The sequence below is a fragment of the Tachyglossus aculeatus genome, chromosome X1 (genome assembly GCF_015852505.1).
Source record: "Tachyglossus aculeatus isolate mTacAcu1 chromosome X1, mTacAcu1.pri, whole genome shotgun sequence".
Taxonomy (NCBI): Eukaryota; Metazoa; Chordata; class Mammalia; order Monotremata; family Tachyglossidae; genus Tachyglossus; species Tachyglossus aculeatus.
This window is the reverse complement of record NC_052101.1, coordinates 68,858,546-68,871,785: the sequence shown is the minus strand read 5'-3', so window position 1 is coordinate 68,871,785 and position 13,240 is coordinate 68,858,546. Positions and strand designations below refer to the sequence as shown.

Below are 13,240 nucleotides of genomic sequence, written 5' to 3'. Positions count from 1 at the left end.
AAGCTGCAGATTATGGCACAGGACAGGACTTTCTGGAGAAAGTGTATCCATGGAGTTCACTATGAATCTAAAACGACTCGATGGCACTTAATAATAATTCTGTGTGCAATGGAGATCAGAATTAAATTTCTCATAGGAATGATGTTATATTTGGGGGATTGATTTCTGAATCAAATATACTATTTTTACTAAATTTACCCAGAATTGTTACTCAATGGATTATAGAGTAATATAACTACATTAATGTATGTATTTATATTGTCAGAGAAGTTCTACAATAGAGAGGCTGACTTTTACTTCATCAGAAGTAAAACTGATGTGTTGACCCTCTCTTTTGATAAGGTAACTCCCTCTCCCCACCCCCACATATTCTCTAAACTTTCTCCTCCCATTATCCTTTCCACACTGTGGCTTTTAAAACTGTTTTCCCATTTTCTTGAGGCTCACAAGCACCCTCCAACATTGTCTATGCCCTCCAGAGCTATGTCATAAAGAAGACTAGGACTGTAAAATCAAAACCAATAATTTATAAAGCTTAAACAATGTTTACATTTAGAAACACGAGTGTCATTCATCTTAAATCATGTGAAATTGAGGTTGTCGGTGAATATATATATTCATATATATACATATATTTATATAGCCAATTTGGGGAGGTAATCTATTCAAGTAAATTTTTTTTCTCAAAAGTATCCCCAAGTCTATATCACACAAATGTAGGTATTACTTAACCTCAAAGTAAATAATATCATTGAGACCCAGAGTCCTCTTTGCATGCTACTAGTCTTCAGTGAGTCTACTATTCCAATAACTAGTATATTAGAAGTTCATGATTACTGCCATCCACTGTGGAATGACAGATGGGTTAATTTTGGTAATGCATAAGAAGTGCCTGAAAAATAGCAAATATTTCACGAACCTGACTGTGTTAATGTAGTTTGCTCACTTGTTACTGGTTAAAAACAGACAGCAAAGAGCATATTTTACTTAACAAGAAATTCTCATAAACCAAGTCCATGTGAGAGCACTATTTTCAAACAATACTATACAATGTTGTCTAAATTATTTCCCCATGTTGGTTATCTTCACAAAACCATTCATTCATTCAATCATATTTATTGAGTGCTTACTGTGTGCAGAGCGCTGTACTAAGTGCTTGGAAAGTACAATTCAACAATAAAGAGGGACAATCCCTGCCCACAACGGGCTTATAGTCTAGAAGGAGGGGGTGACAGAGTGCTCAAGAAAAATCTCCCTCACAATCTTTTAGGAGGCTTTTTAATGGAGGCCTAATTCAAAAACAGCAGACATACCAGTTTGAAGCAAATATCTTGTCAGATAAAACCAGTCCCAGAATAAATATTTAACTCCTATGTGCAACAGTATTGGACATGGGATGAATACTGTGATGTGAGTGTTCTTTGACGTGGGGTTTTGCAAGAAAACTACTCCACATTTTTGAAGGACTAGGCATTCATATATTCATCCCTCTAGACTGTAAGGTTATTATGGGTAGAGAAATCTGCTAATTCTGTTGCATTGTACTTAGAACAGTATTTTAGAACAGTACTCCGCACATAGTAAGCACTCAATAAACACCATTGATTCTGAGGTCAGAAAATATATAGGTTGCCGACTTGTACTTCCCAAGCGCTTAGTACAGTGCTCTGCACACAGTAAGTGCTCAATAAATGTGAATGAATGAATGAATGAGTGAATTTAGCAGGATTTTTATTATTATAGTATTTGTTAAGCACTTACTATGTACTAAGCACTGTTCTAAGCACTGGAGTAGATACAGGGTCATCAGTTTGGACATAGTCTCTGTCCTGCATGGGGCTCACAGTCTAATAGTGAATAAGATTTAATCTCCATTTTACAAATGAGGAAACAGACACAGAGAAGTGAAGTGACTTGCTCAAGGTCACACAAAAGACAAGTGGAGGAGCTGAGATTAGAACTCAGGTCTTCTGACTCCCAGGCCCATGACTTTCAACTAAGCCACACTGCTTTCCTATGCTTCTAAGTAATGTTTGGTGGTCCCAAGGAAGGCTCCAGGGGAGTCAGTTTCATCTAGATCTAGTCCACGGCCCTGGCTCTTGGTCACCCGCTTCCACTGGGCTCCGGAGAGCCGCTCCCTGCACTGTCTGGTGGCACCCTTACCTCTCTGCACGTGATCTACTTTACTGACTTTATTTGGAAGTACATATTTGGTAAATGCTTACTATATGCCAAGCACTGTACTAAATGCTGAGGTAGATACAAGATAATCAAATTAGACATACTCCCTGTCCCACACAGGCCTCCATCTTAAACACAGTGTTCACAGTTTAAATAGCTTTATGTCTACACACAAACACACATGCAGTCAATCAATGGTATTTGAGCACTTACAGTGTGCAGAGCACTGTATGAAGCACTTTAGAGAGTACAATAAAACAGAATTAGCAAACACATTCACTCACACTTCAATGTCTCTCCACCCCTACAGGCCCTGAGTCATGCAGGGAGAAGTCTGAGACTCACTTCCTCCCTAACCCTCTGGCCATCACCTAGGAGAGGAGGAGACAGAGGCCCCCCAGCTGCATAGAAAGGGTTGAAGAGCTGGCCATGCAACTTTTAGTTCAGTTGATGAGGTGTGGGTGGGTATTGGCTGTGTTGAAACCCATGATGACTCAAGCATTGCAGCCCCAGGAGGAGGAGCATGGTGAGGGTAGTCAAAACGGAGCCATCTGCAGCAATCTAAAATTATCATCCTCTAGTGCTTTGACTCCAGGCAACATTACTAAAAAGAAAAGCTAGTTCAAGGTGAAATGAAACTTGCTCACTTTCCCAGCAGGTATGCAACCTTGGCACAGGAAGCATAAACCTCACTAGAGGGGACAATATCAAAGTTGGAGGAAGAGGGCTATAAGACATTCCATTGCCCTGCCAAGCTCATTTAGAGGTTGCCTATATCCTTCAAAAAAAGGAAGTAGGTGGATTCTTAGTCAACAGTTAAAAAGGTCTCCTTGTGAAAGAATCTGACTTAATAAAATAAAATATGTGCTCAAGACACAGATTTGACACGTCCTTTGTGAGTGGAAGGTGGCAAGACTTGTAGGAGGGAGCAAGCAAGGTGGGACAGGGGAATGGCAGGCATGGTAGAAAGAGCTAACAGGTCAGAAAACCCGAACATTGACTCTTCTCCACCCTGCTTGGAAGCTCTCAGGCCTTCTTTGGAGACCTGCAGCCAGTAAGATTGGGAATACAGCCCAAAAAGCTGTGGAGGAAAAACAATGAGCCCAGAGGTTCTGATAAGCAGGATGGAGAACTACCCAGACATTAATTTTAGTTTAGTAAATTGTTCAGAGGCACCCAACATTCTGAACTCTTGGTTTTCTATCAGGCCGATGGAATTCCAAAAAGAATGAACATGCCTGAAGTAGGGAATGGATGAACTCAGTGCCCAGTATAATTTGTTTGCACGTAGCCTATGACACTGGAAATGGTTTCATTTTGAAATGCCTGTCCTACTGTAATATCAGTCAATCAATCATATTTATTGAGCACTTACTGTGTGCAGAGCACTGTACTAAGCGCTTGGGAAGTACAAGTTGGCAACACATAGAGACAGTCCCTATCCAACAGCGGGCTCACAGTCTAGAAGGGGGAGACAGAGAACAAAACCAAACATACCAACAAAATAAAATAAATAGAATAGATATGTACAAGTAAGATAAATAAATAAATAAATAGAGTAATTAATATGTACAAACATATATATACAGTTGCTGTGGGGAAGGGAAGTAGGTAAGATGGGGGGGGTGGAAAGGTGGACGAGGGGGAGAAGAAGCAAGGGGCTCAGTCTGGAAAGGCCTCCTGGAGGAGGTGAGCTCTCAGTAGGGCCTTGAAGGGAGGAAGACAGCTAGCTTGGCGGATGGGCAGAGGGAGGGCATTCCAGGCCCGGGGGATGACGTGGGCCAGGAGTCGATGGCGGGACAGGCGAGAACGAGGCAAAGTGAGGAGATTAGCAGCAGAGGAGCGGAGGGTGCGGACTGTGCTGTAGAAGGAGAGAAGGGAGGTGAGGTAGGAGGGGGCGAGGTGATGGAGAGCCTTGAAGCCGAGCGTGAGGAGTTTCTGCCTGATGTGCAGATTGATTGGTAGCCACTGGAGATTTCTGAGGAGGGGAGTAACATGCCCAGAGCATTTCTGGACAAAGACAATCTGGGCAGCAGCATGAAGTATGGATTGAAGTGGGGAAAGACACGAGGATGGGAGATCAGAGAGAAGGCTGATGCAGTAGTCCAGACGGGATAGGATGAGAGCTTGAACGAGCAGGGTAACGGTTTGGATGGAGAGGAAAGGGCAGATCTTGGCAATGTTGTGGAGCTGAGACCGGCAGGTTTTGGTGACGGCTTGGATGTGAGGGGTGAATGAGAGAGCAGAGTCGAGGATGACACCAAGGTTGCGGGCTTGTGAGACAGGAAGGATGGTAGTGCCATCAGCAGAGATGGGAAAGTAAGGGAGAGGGCAGGGTTTGGGAGGGAAGACAAGGAGTTCACTCTTGGACATGTTGAGTTTTAAGTGGCGGGCAGACATCCAGATGGAGATGTCCTGAAGGCAGGAGGAGATGCGAGCCTGGAGAGAGGGGGAGAGAGCAGGGGCGGAGATGTAGATCTGGGTGTCATCAGTGTAGAGATGATAGTTGAAGCCGTGAGAGCGAATGAGGTCACCAAGGGAGTGAGTGTATATTGAGAACAGAAGGGGACCAAGCACTGAACCTTGGGGAACCCCCACAGTAAGAGGATGGGAGGGGGAGGAGGAGCCTGCAAAAGAGACTGAGAAAGAACGACCGGAGAGATAAGAGGAGAACCAGGAGAGGACGGAGTCTGTGAAGCCAAGGTCAGATAATGTGTGGAGGAGAAGGGGGTGGTCCACAGTGTCAAAGGCAGCTGAGAGGTCAAGGAGGATTAGGACAGAGTATGAGCCGTTGGATTTGGCAAGCAGGAGGTCATTGGTGACCTTTGAGAGCGCAGTTTCCATGGAATGAAGGGGACGGAAGCCAGAGTGGAGGGGGTCGAGGAGAGAGTTGTTGTTGAGGAATTCTAGGCAGCGCGTGTAGACAACTCATTCAAGGAGTTTGGAAAGGAATGGTAGGAGGGATATGGGACGATAACTAGAAGGTGAGGTGGGGTCAAGAGAGGGTTTTTTTAGGATGGGAGAGACATGGGCATGTTTGAAGGCAGAGGGGAAGGAACCAGTGGAGAGTGAGCGGTTGAAGATGGAAGTTAAGGAGGGGAGAAGGGATGGAGCGAGAGATTTCATGAGATGAGAAGGAATGGGGTCTGAAGCACAGGTGGCCAGAGTAGCACTTGAGAGAAGGGAGGAGAGCTCCTCTGAGGATACTGCTGGGAAGGATGGGAGAGTAGCAGAGAGTGTTGACAGCCGGGGGGTTGGAGTAGTGGGGGGAGTGACTTTGGGGAGGTCGGAACTGATGGATTTAATTTTGTTAATGAAGTAGGAGGCCAGATCGTTTGGGGCGAGGGAAGCAGGAGGGGGAGGAACTGGGGGCCTGAGAAGGGAGTTGAATGTACAGAAGAGCTGGTGGGGATGATGGGCATGGGTGTCAATAAGGGAGGAGAAATAGTTTTGTCTGGCAGAGGAGAGGGCTGAGTTAGGGCAGGAAAGGATAAACTTGAAGTGAACGAGGTTGGCATGGTGTTTAGACTTTCGCCAGCAGTGTTCGGCAGCTCAAGCGTAAGAGCGAAGGAGGCGGACAGTGGCAGTGATCCAGGGCTGTGGCTTAGTGGTACGAGAGCGGCGAAGGGAAAGGGGAGCGAGTGAGTCTAGCTGAGTAGAAAGGGTAGAGTTGAGAGCAGTGATCTGATCATCAAGAATGGGCAGAGAGGAGAGGGAGGCAAGGTGGGGTGTGAGGCGCTCAGAAAGATGGATGGGGTCAAGAGAGCGGAGATCTCTGTGAGGGAGTAATATGGATTTACAGGGGAAAGGAGTGTGAGTGAGGAGGCAGGTGAGAAGATTATGATCAGAGAGAGGGATTTCAGAGTTGGTGAGGGTGGACACAGTGCAGCGATAAGAGATGATGAGGTCGAGGGTATGACCAAGTTGGTGAGTGGGTGAGGTGGGATGGAGCAAGAGGTTGGCAGCGTCGAGGAGAGATAGAAGGCGGGCAGCAGAGGAGTCATCAGGGATATCCATGTGGATGTCGAAGTCCCCGAGGATCAGAGTGGGCATGGAAAAGGAGAGAAGGTAGGTGAGGAAGGGGTCAAAATCGTTAAAGAAGTAAAGTGAAGATGAATGAGGAACCATGACTTTGTTTAAATAGTCTAACACAGGCAATGTAGTATTGCACAGAGCAATGGATAACCTGTACAGTAGAAGCTTAATACCTTCAAAGTGAAATGATGACCAAAGTCTTATTTATGTGTCCAAATTAGAATAACATTTTATCAGTAGTGAATAAGTGAAATGAATAGAGAGAAGGAAGATTTAAAGGAGTTGGTTTGCAAGACATGAGAGACCCAAGTATTACAGCTATTCCCATTGCTAGAGTACTCTGTAAAGGCAATGGCACATCCAGCATGTCAATCAGAATAAAATTTAACTAGAAGAGAAAAGAAATTAAATCCAAAAAGATGTATTATTACCCACTCCCTTAAAACTAAAAGCAGCTCAGTGTCCTCAGCTCTTTACCCTTGAGCAAAAACCTGATTATCTATGTAGCACTAGTTTCTTTCAGTAATCAAATGAAACTCATTCAGGTAAATTATGAGCTGCATCCAGTTCGTCAAATAATGAAACCGGTATTATACCATCTGGCTTGGATTAAAAAGTCTGTTCCTTGGATATTGCTTCTTTCCAAAATTAAAACAATGAAAGCTCTGAGAAATATGGTTCCAAACTACTGACTACTGAGAAAATGTGCAGCCTGAGGCTCATGTCTTTCCCCATCTCTGAGCACCTGCTGAGATCCCCAGCTGAGTTCAAAGGGAGCACTACCTAGAGTGGTCAACACAAGCGGATAAGCAGCAGGTCCCTTGTCCTTTCTCTATAAACAGATTTCAAGAACTGAGCTGGCTGGGTGAAGTACGGGAGATTTCCGGATGAGATTTTCCAAACAAGCAATATGTAAATGAGAGCAGCTGGTACCGGTTGTCCTTTGGCTTATTAGTAACAGTGTAATGGACAGAAAGATCAGACATAGAGCGTAGGTTTTTTTTTTTCAAAATATAATTAAAGTAACCCAAATCCAAAGCCCCATTGTGGTAGGCAGTTCCCTATGTTTACATAGCCATTCCAACTCCCATTTCTCCACACCAAATCTGAGGTTGAGTGAACACGGAGAGGTTTGACCCAACAACCCCTCCAAAAAGAGGTTTGTTCGGCACTCTTCCCCCACACACCAATTGAGGGAACTATATTTGTAATGCAACAGTACAGAATAGGATAATTAGAGAAGAATCCCAGGTCATTGACTGTGTAGATGAAAGAATCAGAGCTCAGGGAATTGAAATGACTCACTCTAAAGCACACACCAGTAATGAAGATGGCACTCGAGCTGCTAGGTATCATGGCTCCTAACTCAGGGCTATGTCCCCAGAACATATCACCTCTTATTCAGCCCCGCGTGTCTGATTCATTTTAATTAACACATTAGAAAGTCAGTGTTTCCTATCAGTGCTTTTTCATGGATAGAAAAGCCTTTTAAGCCTTCTGAATAAGTATTCAGTTCTCTTTCAGCCTTTTATCTCATAAGCAAACATGTTTGCCAATAATATGTGCACCTCCTAGCTCTGTGTTTTACTGAAACAGAGAAATGCCTTATTTTGGTTACCTATATTATCTCCTACACACCTTAGCCCTCAACCATAGCATGGGTCCTTACATTCATTCATTCATTCAATCATATTTATGGAGTGCTTACTGTGTGCAGAGCACTCTACTAAGCGCTTGGGAGAGTACAGTATAACAATGAACAGACACATTCCTTGCGCACAATGAGCTCACAGTCTAGAGGGGGTGACAGATATTAATATACATAAATGATTAAATAAATAAATAACGTTTATTTATAGTGAGGGGAGTGATAGAAAAGATAATGCATGATGCATGTATGATACAAATCTCCAGTTTATCTCTGAACTGGGTTTAATCTGATGTGAAGTATTAAAATCATAGGTGGAGAAGCCAAAAACCATTCAAAAAATAAAAAAGAAAACTAAAATTGAGAAACTACACTCTGCTCTGGAGACATACCTTTAAAGAAAAATTGGATAGGGCAGTATATAGGTGTGGTAGATATTTAGTTACTGTTGTTTTATCTCAGATGTGTTAACTCCTCTAGTAAATTGGGCCAAAAGCACAATGAGCCCAATTTTCTTTCCACTGGGTCACTGTAAACCAGGAATAGGATCACCCCTGACAACATTGGAGAGTTAACGACACCCCTTTACCGATTCCCGCCCAACTCCCATGTATTTAAATGCTTTTTCTTTGCAAATAATCTTATGTTTCATTGCTTGCAGCTCCATCATTCCTCAAATAATAATGATAATAATAGTAACAACCATAACAAATAATAATCATTAAAAGATCAAAACTAAACCCAGTATGTAGTTACCTGTACAAATGAGTACAAAACCAGTACACTGACTTGTACTGAGGTGAAAACAGCAGTGTATGTACTTCTACATATTCCTGCCTGACTTACTTCTGACACAGATGCCACAGGTGTGTGTTGGGAGAAGGGGGTAAAGGGATGTCTCAGTCTCTACCTCCCAGAGGAGTGAGGCGGGAAAGGCAATGATACCCTGGGCCCAGCCAGATTGGGAAGGCTGGTTCCCTGCTTGGGAATGGCCCTAACACTAGATCTCTGGGAGAGAGTGGTAGGAGCTTAACTATTGGCTCGTTGTGGGCAGGGGATGTGTCTGTTTATTGTTATAGTGTACACTCCCAAGCATTTAGTATAGTGTGCTGCACACAGTAAGTGCTCAATAAATATGACTGACTGACTGATTGCTTTGGCTTGGGATTTCTGGGACCAACCTGGGCCACCACCACTCCCACCCCATGTCCAGGAAGCCCCTTCTGCCAACAGCCTGGTGGAAATTAGGGTGAAGAGAGGGATAGTATTCAGCTAAACAGTCCTAATCTCAAATTGGGACCAAAATTAGCCATCGTGTATTTAGAGCAATCCAAGGAAGATGTCAATAAAACTCCAGCCAGGACCTAGTCATCATGGCCAAACCAGATTCCCAAATAGGATAATGATCAAAGTCAAGATTTAATCACTACTGCAAAGTGGTAAGAGTAGTAACAGAAAAATACAAGAATATTCCAGAATAAAGTCAACAAGCTTTAGAGTTGCAAATGCCAAATCTGATTGCCTGATCACCAGAAACCAGTCATTGTGTCCTTTCTGGCATGGCCACCCTAAAGGTTTAGGCTAAAAAATCTGACCCCTTTAGCTTCTCTTGTACCCCAGATATAACTTACAGGGAGAAATACATTACCACATGGAACTCTTTTTCTACTGTGGTCCCAACCAGGAGCTGAACAGCAGATACACAGCCCAGCAGGACAGAAAGCTAAAAAATGAACTTCCTCCCCAACCTCTCCCTGAGGAGAACTCAGCCCTATTCCCAAGGGGCTGGGCTTTTCCCACTATTGACAGAGAAGCCAGTCTATGTCCCAGTAGCTTCTGGGAAATGTAGGTAAGCCAGACCCTTTGCATCATGGGTGTGGTAGTTTTGTACTTCTGCTCCCTTCCCTGAAATTCTACCGCCAGGCCTGTTTTGAAAAGGTTTTCAAATACATTGCTTTATATGTGTCCTTGCTGTGTAACACTTGACCTGGGAATGATAAGCCAAGGAAGCCACTCTTGCCTCCTGTACACTGAATCTCCCCATTTGGGGTGTGAAGATGGGCATCCTGTTCCCATAGGTATTCCCTGGTCCACCGGGGAGCATCCTGTTCATCCTGGGTCAAGATTCCCCAGGCTCAAGAGGCCTCCTTGGAGGGTGGCCACTGATGGTCCTCACTGGGCATGCTAATCAGATAATGCTGTCACATGTGCCCATTCCTATAATATTTTCCAGGGAACCTCTGACCCTTATTTGTTCCAGAATAATTGTATTTCCCTCCCAAATCCTTCTAAACTCTGGTGCTACTTCAGCCACGGATCTCGGCAGCAGGAGCCACGGTCAAAGGAAACTCAGTGCTAAAGTTTTTAAAAATGAACATTAAAAGTATTTTGTTCCATATTTGTAGTGGACAGAGGACAAACCAGCTGAAAACCAGATTGTCCACTATAAAACCAGATTGGCTAGCCTAACCAGGAAACACAGGTAGGGACACCAGAGTTTGGAGGCAGCATTTGTTTTCCCTTCCTTGTCATCTCTCACCCTGAGCTCGCATAATCCACTGTAGGGTTACTCGGTTTATCACTTTCAGGCCTCCGGGTATCCACAGAAACTGAGGCCGAGACAATAGGTTCAGTATATTTGGAATGATTTGTGACTTTAGAGTAATGTAGAAGGCTCTCAAGTACTTCTCATTTCCCTGCACTGCTCTAATCATTTATGCATCTAATGGCCAGAACCCATTGATCCAGTCTGTGTAGAATCTAAAAAAACCCCAAAACTATCATTTCCCAAACTCAAGTGTTCCTAAATGCTGCCCAACTCCCTCTTCATTCAAACCCCAAGGGAACTGGCAAACAGTTTTCTCTTCATATTTAGGAATCAACTGAAAGTTGTTGCCGTCAGTTCAGGCAGAAGGGATTTTGAGCCATATGATTGTGTCCTTCAGTGTGCTTACTTGTTGTTGAAGAGATTTACCTTATTGACAGCTGTAGCTGGGGAAATCTTGGCTTTTCTGTGTTGCTTGTTTCACAGCTCTTCCCACCAGGGTGACCACAACGCTGGGGAGGTAGTGGAGGGTTGGAGGCTGAAAAAGCTTAAAATACTCTACTAAATCAGGTGGAATTCATAGTAGGGGCTTCAGAAATGTTACCTGTGACTGCATAGTGCTTTCTGCTTTCTGCTTTGGTTTAGTGGTATGCGTTAGATTTGCCCCAAGTTGATTTGGGTCACAACAGATTCCATTAGAAAAATCCTTTCAGAAATCAGTTACTCAGTGATATTTATTGAACACTTATTGTGTGCATAGCACTGTACTAAGCATTTGGGAGAGTACAATATAACAGAATTGGTAGACACATTCCCTGCCCACAAGGATCTAAAAAAGAAACCTTGACCCATGCAGATTTGGCTATCGCTTATGGGAAGATCAAACTGCATGAAAGCAGAATATATGGTCCCTTGCTGATACTTAAAATAAAACAACTAAAATAGAGGATACAATAAAAAAAATCCTCTCTCTCTCCATATATATATATATGGACATATATATATATATAATGTAATATCAATTATATTCAGCCCTTACATATATAGTATCCTTAGTGTTACATGAATTGCTGATTCTGAGCCCTCTGGCTTAGCGATCACTCCCAGTGATTGGCTTAATAGGCTGGGTAATGGGAGGAATTAAGGGGAAGGGTGAGGAGAACAGAGAAAAAGGAGGAGAAAAAGGAGAAGAAAGAGGTTTGCTGCTTCCACTCCTGTTTCCAGTGGCTTGGGAACAGTGAAGAGAGGAGGGAGAGGGCGTTCAAGAAGGGATAGGGCCTGGGAGTCTAAAGGACAGATCTGAGAGGAGAGAAAAATCAGCAGAGCCAGACCCTGGGGAAAGAGCTCTTCTTCAGTAGCATGGGTGAGAGGACCACTGCAGGAGCACAAAAGGATAGAGGGAATGAGAGAGAGAGAGTGACAATGGAAAGCTGCTGCCTCACTTTTCCTCTCTCTCTTTTTCCTGTCCCTCGCTTCCATTTTCTCCTTGGTAGGCCCACGGGCCCCTCTTAGGGTTACACCTGGAGTGTTTCCAGTACTCTACCAGTCTTGACTATGAGAGGGAGAGTCAAGCAGAGGCATATCCATTCCATTCCTAGCTTGGGCAGTGGCTAGTGAGTGGAAGGTAATATGTTACAAGTCAAACCTCCCCTGTGCTGGGCAGCAGCAGCATGGGAGAGAGTCGAGGGTGGAGACTCAAGTTTATTGTGCAGAAGGAGGCAATGATAAACCACTTCTGTATTTTTACCAAGAAAACTCTATGGAAACAATACCAGAATGATTGCAGATGGAGGTGGGTGTTCTGGGAGAGATGAGTCCTTGATGTCACTATGGGTTGAAGATGACAGCGTAAGAGAACACAAGGCCTGTTGGAAAAGACATTGCCTTAGGCATCTCCTGGCTGTGCCCATTTCATGAAATGTTGGAGACACAAGCTCTGAGGTCAGTATACACAGTGAAGAGAGAAGAAAGAAAAGGGGGCAGTGAATTTCCTGAACAGCTGTCTCCAGGAAAAGATCTTGGTATGGGAAGAGTAGGGAGATGTGTGGGTTTGCCCTACTACTACTACTAATAATAATAATGATAGCTAGTGGTATTTGTTAAGCACTTACTAGGTGTCAAGAACTGTACTAAGTGCGGGGGTAGATAAAAGACAGTCCCACGTGGGATTCGCAGTCTAATTAGGAGGAAGAATAGGTATTGAATCCCCATTTTGCAGAAGAAGGAACTGAGGCACAGAGAAGTTAAGTTACTTGCCCAAGGTCCTACAGCAGACAAGTGGCAGAGTCAGGATTAGAACTCAGGTCCTCTAATTCCCAGGTCTGTGCTCTTTCCATTAGGTCATACTGTTACCCACTTATACATGAATGCTCAAATATTGGCATGTCTGGATATGAGCTTATATAAACATTTTTGTTTGAGCATTTCTCTGTGGGTGATCATTTCTATATCAGCACAAGTGTGCATGAGTATGCCTAAAGGAAAGGGAATAATTGTAGATATGTTGTAAATTTTTTTTATATTTGTCTCCCCCCTACATCCACCCTTGGAGTGCTAGTTCCTTATGGACGGGAAATGTGCCATTTCTTTATTCTCTATTCCCCAGGCATTACTGGGTGCTCAGTAAATGCTGCTGCTGCTACTACTACTACTACCACCACTGAGACAAAGTTTAAAAATCCTTAAATAACAAAGACAGAAGGAAAAACATCTGTGCTGTGGATGCAGACAGATATTTCTGCATGTTTATATTAAGGTAGGAAAGTTGGAGCATGTAGGTCATAGAAAGATAGAGGTATTTTTACCTTGGCTCTGAAATGTAAATAACCTCT

At 43.7% G+C, this 13,240-nt stretch overlaps 1 protein-coding gene and 1 non-coding gene across 3 annotated transcripts in view; both read left to right on the top strand.

Annotated features, from left to right (window-relative positions):
* SYNPR (synaptoporin) overlaps nt 1-13,240 on the top strand; it is a 320,964-nt gene that overhangs the window by 288,149 nt on the left and 19,575 nt on the right. The gene's annotated exons all lie outside the window — the stretch shown is intronic.
* On the top strand, nt 11,912-12,049 carry LOC119920530. Its single transcript, XR_005448270.1, has one exon. It is a non-coding gene; the product is annotated as a small nucleolar RNA SNORA7 (small nucleolar RNA).